The following is a 15,821-nucleotide window of genomic DNA, read 5'->3' on the forward strand; positions in this document are numbered from 1 at the left end:
ATCTGTGATACCATTAGAAAAGTGAATTACTGGGTCTTGTAATTTCATGAATCAGCCTTTTTCATCTTATTAGTTACACAGCAGGCTTCAAAGTTATTTTCGTATGATTGTCAACATTGACTCAAACCCCCCTATCTTACAGGACTTGAAGATGCGAGCTGGGAAATACTGCACTAATATATGTAGGTGTCTGTCAGGCATTCAAAGTCCCACTAGGCCCGACACTTTCCTGAAATCCAACTGGCATTCTGCTTTCCAAAGCTAATGTACTGCCTAATGTAGAAGCTGTCTATTCTCAGACTAAACCGGAAACACATTCCATTCATAAATCAAGGAAGTAAATTCAGCCAGGAAATGGCAAGCTGTCATGGAAGACAAAAGCAGGTAACATTACCTTTTGAACCTTTCATTGTGGAATCCCTAAAGGACAGACATGTGGGAGTTATATCCATTCTAGGCAATTAACATGTCCCAGTTATTTATTTTGTTCACGTCCACAAGAAGCCAGAGTCCTTATTGAAAATAAACTGTTTTAAATGGACAAACTGATTGTATTTAAACAGCCAGTGTTGTCCGATGCTAGAGCAATTAATCTAGAGGCAGGAAATCCTGTCTTCCAAGTCTATGGACAGGCACGGTTTCAAAGTGTGTGGCATCTGAAGGCAAGCCGCTAAACCTTGTGCAACAGCAACTGCTTTACTGGAAAGAACAAGCCCTCTGTAAACAAGACATTGAACTTCAACTGCTTATCCAAAAAAGGTCCTGGGCAGTGCTGTAATTCCCACATATACTATTGTATATCATATATACTACCGTTTGACCAGCTCTTTAATTAAAATATATTACCTGAAACAGAATCATTTGTATGAGCTGTTAAATTATGCATTTAAACTGTGCACCCAGTTCAATCATCATTTTAACTGAATTTTGGGGAGATTCATGTTATACAGTACATTGAGAGAATATGAAGCATTACTTATTTAAAATGATGATCAACACAAAGAAATGTTGTTCCACATTTTCACTGTATTTGAATTTATATTTTACCAGTTTTTTTTTTTTTTTTCATAGTTATAATTTACCTACATTGCTTAAGAACCCATAATACAAGTTCAAAGTTTAAGTTTCTGTTTCCTGCCATCTATTTTAATAAAAGGACAGGCTGGCATTCCTTCAAAGTCACTCGCTTTCAGGTGCAAACAGAAAACATGAAGCTTACTTTCACTCTTCTGAGTCGTGCATGGCACTGAATAGCACCATTTGTTTGCCATTATCAGGAAATGAGGAAATGAGCAGGGCTTACAGGAAGCAGTTTATCCAGCTGTTAATAATCAGCAATATTGCAATAGGACTTCAATCACACTCAAACCCCCCAATAAATCTGACAATCTGTTGTTGTTTTTCTATGCAAGTTATTTACCTACATGCACCTGCGTATAACATTAAACCGCGACACATATTGTAATTGCCTTTAGAGACTTTAAGATACATCTAATGCAGTACAATTATATTTTGAAAGTAAAAATAATATTGTTTAATATAAGACTCATAAACGATTATTAACATGTGTGATTTCAGTTTGTTAAAGCCTGGTATACTGCATGTAGACTGTCACTTGGTTATTCTGGCTCAGACTAGTCTAGTGTAATTAGCAGTTTTTACAAGACTTTCACACTTTTACCTATATACAAAGAATGTTATAAAATTAGCTCAAATACACACACACACACACGCACACACACACACACACATATAAGTCATCCGCTTGATGTTCCTGAATTGACTTTCTGTTGGATTAATCCTCAGGTTTTCATAACTGCATGTGCCATTATCAATGATAAACTGCACATGCTTTCCCAGACAACAGTGAACAGCGTATTCCTGGAGCAAGAACAGTGAACTTTTGTCAATTGCAACTATATTCAAATGTACACTTTCCCTTTGAACTCAAGAGTGTTGCTTCATTTTCGTTCAGAATCGTGCCCGAATTGTCCAATGTGCCAGAAAATCTTGTGCAACAATGAGCGCTCTTAAAATGCCTAAACACAAGAGGCAGCCTTGCTGTGTCTGCCTAGGATAGTTCATGTTCGTTTAAGTATCTCGTAGACCTTCTCATTCTGAGACAGTGCCAGAGGTTGAATCAGTGATCCAAGATATTCAGCTAGATAGTGTATATCTGCTCATAACTGTGTGTTTTATTATTATTATTATTATTATTATTATTATGATTCAAAACAGCTGCTCATTGACTAAAAAAAACAAACACCCTACACAGAACGTCAAGCATATGTTGTAGCATCTCCCTCTGTTTTTGTACTAGAACATGGTTTCCTGTTTTTTATTTTTATTTCAGAACTTATTAAATGTTTGGCATAATCACAAGACAACAATAATATTGTGACTCTAATAATTTCTCTTTTGTGTTCAGAATCAGAATTTGAGAAAAAGTACTCGCAGTTGGTTTGCTGTGTCCTATATCTGAGGACAGCGCAATTGAAATCTAAGGAGAATGTTGCTGTGCATCGGTATTTTTGATGTGCTGGCCCAGTCTTCCATCTTCCATCCAAGTAAAATAAGCCAATTATTGAAGTCTTAAGACTACAGCTTTGATGCAGATCTGCTTTGGGATTTGGGTACGCTCCTAAAGCCACTACATAAAAAGATGGCACTTGCCCAGTAAAAAAAAAAAATCACAGCGACCAAAAAAATAATAATTTGCAGACACAGTTTTGCTCTGTACTGGCAATATTAAGATATTAAAGAAGAGGAAAAAAACAGTAATAATAATATCACCACTATAATTTACTTCACACGTTAAATGAGTTTACATCACCTTTGTTTGCAGCCCTAACACAATGGAACTTAACTACGATGCCTTGTATACGTTCTATAGCACATTTGAAGCATAAGAATCTCAAGGGCATTAGTCTTGTCAAATGAAGTTTTTTTTTTTTTTTATATCAGTCCCTTTATCACGAATGTATCTTAGCAACTCCACAGCCTAGACACAAAGCTACTGAAGGCTCTATCACCACAAAACCTTAATCATTTGGCATGGACATAAGGAATGTTTTGAAGTTCCATGAAGATTGCTTTAAGACCTATTAATAATGCTGTATATGACATATATTGCATCTATAAATAATACATTTGCTGTGTTGTATTTAAGCTTCGTGGATAACATAATAAACAGGGTAAAACATCAAATAAACATCAACTAGCTCTTCCTTGCTTTTTATCCACAAAAAAAGCCTGCAGGATTTTTATGCAGGCCATTAAAAGCATTAATTTAATTTAAAAGTTAACACATTGAGAAATTATGTACAGTTAGACAAAACTTCTGGGCCACATATGTTTTCTACAGAATTGGCCACAAACAAACAAGCATAATGAATGAATAATGAACAAATTAACACATAATGATTAAATACATCTTCTTAGCTCCCTTATTACATAGCATCTTTCTTTAGGTGTCTCATTTGCATTCATAATAATCTAATGGCAAAATCTGGTCAGCTGATCATAAAAGTAATATAATTGCTCTAAAAGTTCAGCATTTCATTGCCAGCTTGTTTAATCATTTCTCCAACCTCACATTCAAAAACGAAATAATCGAATCCCTAGTAAATAACTGTGAAGTCAAAACTATGGAATTGCAGACATGTAAATGTTTATGCAGTTTTCGTGCTCAGTTCCTAATATCCTAACATTGATAATTTCCATGTGAAAAATAAATTGACTAAAAAAATTAAGAATTATATTTCAGTTTACCAGAAATGTGAAAGCATTATCAGGTAACAGAGGAATGTTCTGGGATCAGATTGAGCTGGTTTAGTTTAAATAACTTGTGTAAGTGCTAAAGTTAAAACAAACATCAACATCAAGCTTTCCAAATTAGTTTTAAGTAAAAACAATGAAGGTGTAGTCTCTATACTGGATATCAATAGCGTGTTCAGCCAATCAGAGGTTCGGGCAACTTAATGTCAGCCAATCAGAATACACTATCTTTTCAGTCACATGCATTATATGTCAATCATCTACTGCTGCCACGTCACACGATAGCCATTTAAGTTTGACAGTATTTTGGCAGGGTAAATTTAACAATACTATAGATTCTGGACCCCCTTTACAAACTCCTGCCATGTTTAACACCTGATTGGGTAAATTAAATAAAGGTTTGAAAATACTGTCCAGTGCAGTATGAGTTAAATGTTTTGTGAGCAGGACTCTGTGTTACTTAGTTGTAAAAAGTCCCCTGTTGAAATCTTGGGAAATGTCAAATGAACGTTGTTATCCCTTGGGTAACATACCATGTCTTTTCATAACATCTCATTTCAATTAGTCCCATAACTTGTCTCTAGGGTTAAGTAAAAGATTCTAGGGAGCCAATTCATTACTGAAATTATGTCTAATATAAACTGTACACATGCCAAAGAATGGAAAGCTCAGGGTCATTGTCTTGCTGGAACATCCTCCACTAATTAGTATATTTTGCTGTTGTGCTTTAGGGCCATATGTCAGAAGCATATCAAGTAACAGTTCATTTTAGCAAAGTTTAGCAATGTTTCAGATGCACACAGTGCATGTCATATTGAAAAGTAAACACCTTGCACACTAAACAGGTTTAATGCTTGCAATTACAACTAATGGTTCAACAAAGTGCTCGTCTCTTTGTGAGACTTGCACTTAAGCAGCATTTATTTATTACATTTTTCAGACAATACCCAAAGGTCTAGTTCCTATTTATTTAACAGAAAAGCTTTTTTACATTTGCATGAAAAAAACGCAATAGGTGACAAGAATTTAAATATAGCTACCCCCCCCCCCCCCCCCCAAAAGAAAAAAATAAAAAAGTGGTTGATGCAGTCCCAGCTGAGTTGCCTGGTACTGTATTATCCCCTACAAATCCCTGTTGGGATCTACAGTAAGTTGATCAAATGAACCCCCAATGTTCCACACAAACTTCCAAATGGCGGAAAGCATCCCATAAGGGTAAAATCAACTTAAGATATTGGTTTTATGCAAACTACATGTAGCTTGACATCATGTGCGTTTATCATACAGCTTGACATACTGTTTAGTCTGCTGAAGAAATGAGCAATGTGTTCTTTTAACCTTGGCTTAGTTCCAAATAGGCAAACATCCATGTAATAATCTTACCCATAGTTTATTAGCAACAGTTTTTATGTATAAAATGGTCCTGGGATGTATAGTAAAGATTTTAACAAAGCATCACAATTCTAGTATTGGACAAGAGTGCACATCTTTGGGAAAACATTCTTTGAATACATTTATTGTGTTTTTTAGAGGCACTTTTACTGTTTCCCACCTAGTGATTTATTTTCCTATTGATTGCAAAGTCACTGAGCTTTGAAAGAAATTTCCAGCAATATTAAGCTAGCTAAGGAGAAGCAGTTTGTGTTTAGAAAAAAGCTGATAACCCTAAATATGCTGCTGTGGTGGTAGCACAGTTCAGAGCAGCCTGGCCCTTGGACTGGACTAAGTGTGTTAATTCTCATTGGTTGTTTGTGTCTGTATCTGTTTGGTGTGTTTTCTTTGCTTAGTTACATAAATATATTATTTTGTGCATTATTTTATGTCTGATTACCCCCATCCAGGTCCTCCTGAGTTGTATCTAGGAGAGCGGTGGGCTGGCTGGGGTGTAGTGTGTCGTTGTTCTTGACCTGCATTCTGAATAGAAGTGCCTGTTCATTTTACACGCTCCTCGTTCTTTCCTCCTACATCATAATCTGTTACAATATGATTAGCTGTTACCCTATTACTCAGTGTTTCACAGTAAATGGCCAATATGAAGTCACTGTGAAGCATGTGAATTGAAATAATATTATTGTTTCATAAGATATCCATCTCACATACTGAGTGAGATCACACCCTTATTACAGAACTGTCCCCGGAGGTAATATTTTCAGCAAGATTCATGCCGCAAAGTTATGATATTCTGATTTAATGGAAGCCAATGACAATAAAGAGACACATATACTTTAATACATTAAAAAATAAACTAGTGCATACATTATCAATTTTCCAGCATGAATGTAGTCATGAATATAACGTAATGGAACAATGAACCTTTCATGGGATTTAGAATATTCCTCAGACCTGTCTGTGTTCTGCTGGGCCAGTGTTTAATTTTTTGGGTGTGTTGAAATAAGTAGATGAAGTAGTTCAATTTGAGGAATTTTTAACTTGTGAAGTAATTTGTTCTAGTATTTTGACGATATGCCTGGGTTTTTAGTTTCCCTGTCACAAAGATGTTAGTTAAAACTATTTACAGCTACAAAACAGTCATTTACTAAAATAATTATTTTCCCTCAAAACCATTTCAATTTTGTACAACATTAGTAGGAAATATTTCATTCAGGAACTTGACTGATTTGTTCCCCTGTTGAAATGTTGGTTCATTTGTGTGGGTTTTCAGTTAATGGAAGGGTAAAATCTACTGAATTGTCAAAATCAAGTTGAAAAGCAATTTTTCAAAATGGGATTTCAATGATGTATCACCTTTTAATGCCAAACAGACAGACAAATCTATCATAGGCTCTCACTCTTTAATGATCCATTGGGGTTATTGAATGTAATTACATTTAGAGGCAGTGTGATCATGGTTTGAATAAAGTATAAAAGTCTTCGAGTCATAAATGGGATGACGGACAATCTACTTGACCTTCATGTCATTCAGCATTGACAAGACTACCACCCTAAAACAATACAGGAGATATAAATCAAACACTTACAAAAAGTGTAGAAAAAAACAAAACAAAAAAAACCTAACAGTCATTTTACTATAGTTTCTCAAGCAAACAAGGCATTTATGGTACTGTAAAGCATGGATTATAAGCACTGTTATTTATTTTAATTGATTTACACTATATTTTAGATGCAGAAAAGACACTATAGTGTTACCATAAAAAAACATCACAGTGCTTTTTAGTGTAGATTATCACAGTAAAATCCTTTATTTTAAAGAGGAAAGAACTTCTGATACAATTAAGTCAGCTGTCTTATTAAAAACTCACTTAAAAAAAAGCATTGAGCAAGACATTGACAGTAACAAAGCAAAATGGTCTGATTTGAGAGGTGCACATGTTTATTGCACCGGTCGAAATAAGAGAGATAAACCATTCATTGTAGGAATTAATTTTTTTGTGTGTTTTTTTAAACTGTATATCATTTATCATGCATTTCTCTGAATTTGAAGTATTATGGACTTTCTTGTATTTAATGTATCTTATAAAGTGCTTTGTGATGGTGTTCCACTATAAAAGGTGTTGTATAAAATAAAGATTGATTGAGTGATTGATTGATCAAATAAGAATCTAGACAATTTGAGCACTAGTATTTGTTCAGCTGTTTTATAAACACAGAGAACACGGTTAATGGCAGGTGTTTATTTATCACTTCTGCTGTATGGAAGGTAATGCAGTTTAGCTTCAGACATAATGGATAGAAAGCATTGTGTAACCATACCTGGAGCAGCTGCATTTCAAGGAGCTCACAGTGAAGAGGACGGCAGCCATAGCAACAGCCCTGAAGGTAATAGGGTAAAACTCCAAGGGCATTGCTTTCTAATGAAGTTACAGTAAGGCACCAAAAAGCTGGACGAACAAGCAGTGTAGGCTGAAATTTTAGTTTTATGTTGAAATGAGAACATATATAGTTTTGTTTTTGAGGAAAGGTTCATTGTTCTAAGGAAAACAGGACAATGTACTGCCTTGGTCTTTACGCTTATCTTACAAAGGTATTATGAAGCTGAAGAATTTTAATGTCAAAATATTTTTCCAATATTTTTCAAACGCCTCTGAATGGTTGTACTCTTTATTGTACGGTATGTACTAAAATAACATGCACAAAACATTAAAAATATATTAAAATGTGGTTCAATAAGCAATCATCAAAACAGCATGAATGCTTCCATTGAGGTTTTCAAAACTCACCTTAGCAACCTGATATAAAAGTAAATTAAATCTTTGTGGAAGAAAATACAGAAGGTGAAGAAACAACATAATTGAGAAAAAAGAAAAAGGGAAAAAACACATGTTAATTATTTACTGTAATTTCACTTATTGCGTAGCTGTGTCCACGTTTTTAAGAAGAAACTAATGAATGTTTTGCTTGTCGACAAGCTGACAAGCAACAGCACTTGTGGCAGGATAAGAGTTAAATACTGTATTCCAATAATTAAGAATGTGGTCTCTCATAGTGGGGATTTTAAAATAAATATATAATGCTACTTCCTTGCATTTTTGTTTTCCAGGCATCTATTGTTTTTACTAAACTCTGGCCTTTTCTTCAGTATCAGCATGTATAGGAAGTTTACAATGGATTAGTAATATAATAAGACATTCATTATTAAACTAGCAAAATGAGACTGTCCAGTGGACCTCACTTAAACCTAAACAAACATGACACTGAGATGAAACATCTGCAGATCTTTTTTGATATATTTCTATTATACTCTGGCTGTATTTATATATTAAATTGGAAGTCTCATTGGTCATTAGAAGTTTTTTACCAACCTGACACGCAGTTAGCAGCGCTGAATTCAGCTGTGCAAATGTTCCTGAACATTAGTGAGCTTCTTTTTTTTCTTGGCTCAAGGCAAACACAGTAGAAAGGTAATATGCAGCAAACACATTTGGGATCAAGTTTCAAAGATGAACACAACCCTGGACTTGCAGCTTATTAAAAACTATGCCTTGAAAATATACTGAACTAATTACTGTTTGTGAGTCAGACTGACACTCACTCAGTAGGGACTAAGTGAAACCATTTGAAATAATAGCAGAGAGAACCCAATAGCAATCTTCATTTTCAGTCAGTACTCATTTCTATTGCAAACATTTACACAAAAAATAAGTGAGTCTTCATTTTCAGGCTGAACTATAGTTTCTGGTTTACTTTTGCTAATATGGAGTTTCAGAATCTCTCTCTCTCTCTCTCTCTCTCTCTCTCTCTCTCTCTCTCTCTCTCTCTCTCTCTATATATATATATATATATATATATATATATATATATATATATATATATATATATATATAATCTATGTATATATATGGATGAAGGCTATATTTGCATCCTGAGCCATTTGTACCACAGTAGTGATGTCAAAAAGGGATAATTCCTCTATAGGAAGATATACTTGAACTTTGACCTTGAGACGATCACTTTTAAATCAAACACAGAATGTCTACTTTTCATTCACTCAGCAACACCCACAATAAAGAAATGTTCATTAATGATAAAAAAAAATGAGAATATGTTAAAAAATAAAAATACTGGTACTGGTAAAACTGGAGAGGAACGGGAAATTAAAATAAGGTAAAAGCAATCATCCAAATAAATCTGAAACACTAATGGATAACGACATAGAACGTCTATACAGCACTGAAACACTATGTTTAAAAAATCCCAACTGTACTGCTGAACCCGTCTTCTTTAATATTAACAAGGGTATCCATGTATTATAAAAAATGCTCGGAATTCCACTAGCCTTAATAAATTCAGCAACCTTCACATGCCATCCCTAAAAGAATATTTACTACAGCAGAGCCCATTATAAAATCTATAATAAGAAGCCTTACCCAGGGGTTATGCAGTAAAGCATATGTCTGCAGGGAATACGGACAGAGTTTCTATCTCCCCACACTTCCATCTACAATTAGCTCCAACAGAAACAACATTGTAGTTTTATTTCACCACACAATATAAGGTGTGGATGATTTCCCAAAGGAATTCCCTGCGGTTTGAAATCACACATAAATGTGTTCTGCAAATACACAGGTAGCCACTCATCTTTCATTATCATCCTGCAATGGTCCCACTTCCTTTAAGGTGTTATTTCCTTTGGGATACAACAGTGTCTGGGAGGCTGGAATATGCACAGATATCCCAAGAACCAAAGAGTAATCCTTTACTCTAAAATCGCAAGGTCCGAATGAGTTCGCGCAAATGCTCAAAATACAGAAAGACAAGAATGCTATTTTATCTCCCTGGAGTTAAGTCCTTCAGTTGAAAGGTCAGCATGCTTGTCAGGACAAATACAGTGTGCACTCATTGCCGCTACATATGTGCATGAACGGATCCTAACTTTCATCAACTTCAGATAAAGTTGATTTCAGTCAAGAAACAAAGATAGAAATCACATTTTCTATTGTTTATTTCTGTTACAATGCATAAGTAGAATTGCTGCAGTAAATTGGCAGTTTGGTACTGCCCTCAGTGCTTTCAGCACCTCAGCATATCATTAAAATGAAGCAGCAGGATGCTGACAGAAAAGCAACACCCCTGAGAGATGAACCCCGCTGGGGAGAGCTGGGGAATGTAGTGGGAGAAATGACACAGCATTCTGTAAGAGGTAGCCATTTGCTGTTTATCCGACTGGCTGTAAAACAAAATAAGAGTCATGGACACATATCCATTTTCACTATGTACTGAAATACTCCATTTTTTCTGGAACCTACTGTATCTAGATTGTTGCCATCAACAGTATTTTTTAAAATCTAATTGTAAGCTACAATTTACCAGCTGATGTTTCCTTTCCTTTACATCATCACCAACAAAACCTGCAGAGTCTGAATTGAAATTGCCTTGGGGGGGGTTGCAAAAACAAACGAGGGTACCAGTGCAGTAATACGTTAAATGAATCCAAAGCAGGATTGTAGAATTTAGGTTGTCACATCAGTGCAGTCAGGTAAAGTTAACCAACCATGTAAATCACTCACACTGCATCACCGAGAGCAAACCCAATTGAATGCAGCTCACATCAGGTATCACAAGTCATGAAGATGCAAGCGCGTAATATATATATATATATATATATATATACTATATTAAATATATAACTATATATATATGTTTATACGTATATAGTGTTTGTGGGTCTTTGTGCATTTCTTAATGAGGATTAGTTCTGACATTTTATTGTGAAAATCAAATATTAAACAGTGTTTCTCATAAAGAATTAAACTTATTTTTTATACCACCGAAGAATAAAGGAACAGCCTTAATATTTTGTGGCCTCTATAACATATCGATATAATAGGAAGTGTTTTGAAGAATTCTAATTAAAAATTACTGTATGTGTTTGTGAAACACAGTTGACATTTTCAAGTACTAATAATACTAGACCACTGTTCAAAGCACATCATCAAACATAAATGCTCCTCACATTTATACGTACAATTTAAAGGAGTTGTATTAAAATTTCATTTATTTCATCTATTAGCTTAAATAAACAGTTACATGTCTTCCTTTTCTTCTGATAAATATATTTTGGTTCATTATTTGTTTTTTATTCTTCAATCTGGATCATGCAGATATTTAAATATCAATGCCAATTAAAAGCTGCTCCTACTTCCTGGTATACAATTTCCTGTGGTATACAGGAAGTAGGAGCAGCTGTGGTTAAGTTTTAGCAATTCAAGCAATTCATCTTGACAGCGAAGTTGACGTACACCTGCATTTTCAAATTAACCTTTTGTAAAATAAAAGCAGAAGGATGGTGTCAGTTTTATTTGGGGTGAAATTAAATGGCTTTCCGGTCACCAAATAGCTGCCACTGCTGAATTAAATCAATAGCGTTTCCTAACAAGTGAACCTGGCATTCCTAATCAAATTAACCAGCAAAATCTAGCAAAAATATTACATCTCTTGTAGATTTCCTCTTCTATTTTTACCACCATTTCTTTACCATCTTTTTTTTTTATTGTGAACAAATGTAAATCCATTTTTCAAACGTGATTTTAAAACACTAGGGTTTAAATGCTTCGTCTGGTTTGATTCATTAAAGATTTTCAAAAAAAAACCCAAAAACAATTGAAACTTGTGATGAAGGAAAATAAGCTAAAGTGAAACGTATGTATTTAAAATCCACCCAAATTGAAGGAATGTGAAAAAAGGACCACAAATGAATAATGAATCAGGTCCTATGTGGGTGTATCCTAAAAGTAGGGCACACTAATGTATGTGTGTGAGTTATACAGTATTGAACATGTTCTGTCTATGTATGCCTTACAAGGACTTGATTCCTACTGGACTAATTTTTTTGTATGATTTTAAAAACTCGTTATTAGATATATTTATTTTATTACTAAATTACATTGTTGGTTTTGTTTTATTGATATTGTTAATTATAATAAAACGTCTTACCCAAAGCAATGGGATTTTACCGCATAGTAAAAATGTGAACCCATAACTTATAACAGAGAGGATTTTTTTTTTAAGGGACAAAGGCATCTTGTCCCTGTAATATGATATGGTTGGTACCTGTAAACTGTGGACTCCTGGGCAAAACAAGTGATATATCGGGAAGACAGTAATAATGCATACAAGCATAACTGCTGTAAGTGGCCTTGTTAGCATACATATTTCCTATGAAATCCAAATAAATCAGTATGACAGATTTAAACACCATTATCTGCATGAGATTTCAGGTACCATTTTAAGGGGAACATAATAGACCATGTGCAAAACCATCACAACCAGACTCTAGCTCTGTAGGTTGCTATTTAAGTCTATACCCCAGTCAATGTCCCATAGTAAGCTGATGCATAACATTGGAAAAGGGAAACAGTATAGATGACTGAAGATAGTCATGTACTGTAGCGTAATCCTAAATACCAAGTCCCATAGCAATTACAAAAGTAATGAAGTGTATCAAGCAATTGAATCTGCTAATGTGTGTGAAAAAAAATCTATATGTTTTACATGCCAGTTATCTTTATACAACAAATCTTCCTGATCATAAATGTTTTTTGTTTTTTTTTTAATCTCATGTCTTGCCTGGAAAAACTACTCTTCTTATGTCCTGCACCCCCCCTAAGATTTGTGAACACTGAGAGTCTATTAGGGACAGTGATACTTGTTTTTATTTTTATTAGATGCAGCTGACACCGTGATATCAATCGCTTTTGCTTCATGTGTGAAAAGGTGTCAGGTAATCTATATTTCTGATCTGAAGTACTGTAAATAGGATTTAGGAGGAGATATTAAACTCCATTATCTCAGAGTGACAGCCTCAATTCTGATATGCAGTGAGGCCTGACAAAATGGAAAAGATGTTTTGTTTGTGGGAATTGAAGATGGAAGCATGATACTGGTCAAAGGAGATGACACACTCCCCCAGGCCCCATCCACAAACATGTAAAGGTTTTATCACATGCTACATAGGCAGCATACAGTCTGGGAGCCAGATAGCAATCCAACAGTCTGCCTATCTTAACACTGCTACCTATTTTAGTGATTCTGTTTAATTAATAGAATATATGCCAACCTATTTAAATGAACTACTTATTGACTTCTCAAGAAAACTCTGGTCCATGGGGATCATCAATATTAACAGCTATGGAAATAACCCTGACAGAATCTGGTAAGTCGGCAATCAAGGGACACCCCTAACTGGGTCTTGATTTGTCTTCTAATTAGATGTGTCATTGCAACCACTTCTAATTAGGGAACTTCCAGGTAAGGTTTGGTCCTTTGAAAGTTATTCAGAACTAATTCTAGACATTAACTGTAATTATCTTTCACAGATTGAAGTCTTGTTACTTGAAAGTCCTTAGCGCTGCTCCAGTCAGGAATATTTATTATTGTAGTCTCTTATTACCCATTAATTCAAAAGGACACTGATTAAGTATTTCTCTTTTTCCTATACCAATAAGCAACCTACTAGTGGAGTTTTTGTAGTGCTTTTGTTATCCAGCTATGACATCTAACCTTTTGGATAGTTTACCATGATAAATGTGTGTGCTATTATGTGTTATAATAATAATAATAATAATAATAATAATAATAATAATAATAATAATAATAATAATAATATGTTTACTCAGGAAGAGTAAAAGCACAGACAAGGAAAGTTCATCACGTAGTATGTAAAGCAAAGTAAAATAAATCATATAAGAAAAAGACAGATTTGCTATGGTAAACATTTATGTTTTAAAATCTGTGTTCTGAGGCTTTTATTATTGTTCTTCATACTTTACCAATCGACTGTGTGGATGTTAATTGGTATTCTTTGGTAAATGGGTCAGAAAACATGAACCCTTTGCTGATGAAACCTGCAGAGTCCCCAAGACCCCATGACAGTGTCACCACAAGATAGTACATTAATCTCCCCGCACGCACACGCACACACATGCATGCACACACACACACGCACACGCGCACACACACTTCAGAGACAGACGATGGAATTATTTTAATAATATATATATATATAAAAAAAAAAAAAACATTTATCTGGTTTCAAGAAGCAATTGGAGAAATAAATGAGGCGCTGATAGCAAATCCAGGGCTGAGGGGAATGTGATTGATCTAGATGCATTACTGGAGACAGATTTAAGTGTTGATCTTACAATTTAATTGCAGGAAAGGGGAAACCCTCGAGGCAACCATTGCTAGGGTCACCTTTCTGCCCTCCTATCCAAGTGCTGAGTAAGTATGGAAAGCAGGCTAGAAGAGTGTAAAAAGGGTGACCTGTTTCATGACTTGAATGAATGACTCCTAGAGGCCAAAGATCACATTTCTTCAGAAAATCCACTCCCGTCTAGTCTCTCAAACCAAGTAGCTGCTTCCCTACGCTGCATAACCTTACACAGAGTCTAAAGTTTATTTTTTATTCTGTATTGGCGGATGGTTCAACCACCCCCCTTACAAGTTGTATGATTTATAGAGAGACTCGCAACAGGGAAGGTAATAAGTAGTGCTTACAGATAATTAACAGTTATGCTACAAAAAAAGATATTTTCTATTTATCAATGTCAACTGCTGCCACAACCTGTTCAACTTGACCTTGTGAAGGGAATATAACTGAACTAGTGATAAGTAATGCTGATCCATGCTAGTTTGTGTCGGTGCATTATTGTGTGATATCTGAAATCTTTACACAAGTGGCCTTTAAAAAAACCTGTTATGAATACATTAATACATTATGTTTCTCATTTTCTATTCCTTTATCATACAAACTCAATGGGGTTATTAAACAGACTAGTTTTGGAACACAGTTATCTTTTATCCTGCTGTTATCCCTCCAGTATAAATATACTTGCTACAACTGTAAGAGCCAGGCGTAGGATATATCCCTGTTTTATCTTGAAACAACTCTAAAAAGGATAATTAAGTACAAAATATGTGTTTAATTTAAAGCATTAAGTAAAATGATAGGTAAGAGCTCTTTATAACTCAATTTAGTTAACTTCCACAAGTGCAGTACAGCTTCATGATGACTCAGCCGTATATCCTCATGGGGATTTATCCTCAAATCTTTCAGAAAAAAGAAAATAAATATGTAAAATCTGTATTTTCCTGGGACAATACGTTTGATTACTGCTGTAGACTAATTTAACCTCAGGTTTTAGTGTTATTCTCTAGGAACAGTGCATCTGAGATTGGTGTAAATCATGCTCAAGTAGAGTAATACCTTTTAAATTAATAAATGGTCAGTATTATGTAAACAGCTACTATGGATTCTAATAAGGTGTTTCAAGTAAAAAAGAAAATGAAAGTCAAATCTATGCAACCTAGAAACATGCCTTTGCACAAATCATATTCACATGATTGTAGTGTAAGTCCAGTTCATGTATTGTATAATTATTTTTGTACATTATTTAATTAAGACACCTTAGTAATGAAAGTACTCTATTAGCGACTCAAAGACATGGTTCTCCTGATTGTACCATATGCACTATAATGGGCAATTACACAAGGCACTTTGTGACGGGTTATTAATGTTGCACCTAAGGTCTTATATTTGACACACTTTTCTGCATTAATCAATGTGTTGTGGTCAACATTATGGATTA

The sequence above is a fragment of the Polyodon spathula genome, chromosome 10, assembly GCF_017654505.1.
Source record: "Polyodon spathula isolate WHYD16114869_AA chromosome 10, ASM1765450v1, whole genome shotgun sequence".
In the NCBI taxonomy this organism is placed as follows: domain Eukaryota; kingdom Metazoa; phylum Chordata; class Actinopteri; order Acipenseriformes; family Polyodontidae; genus Polyodon; species Polyodon spathula.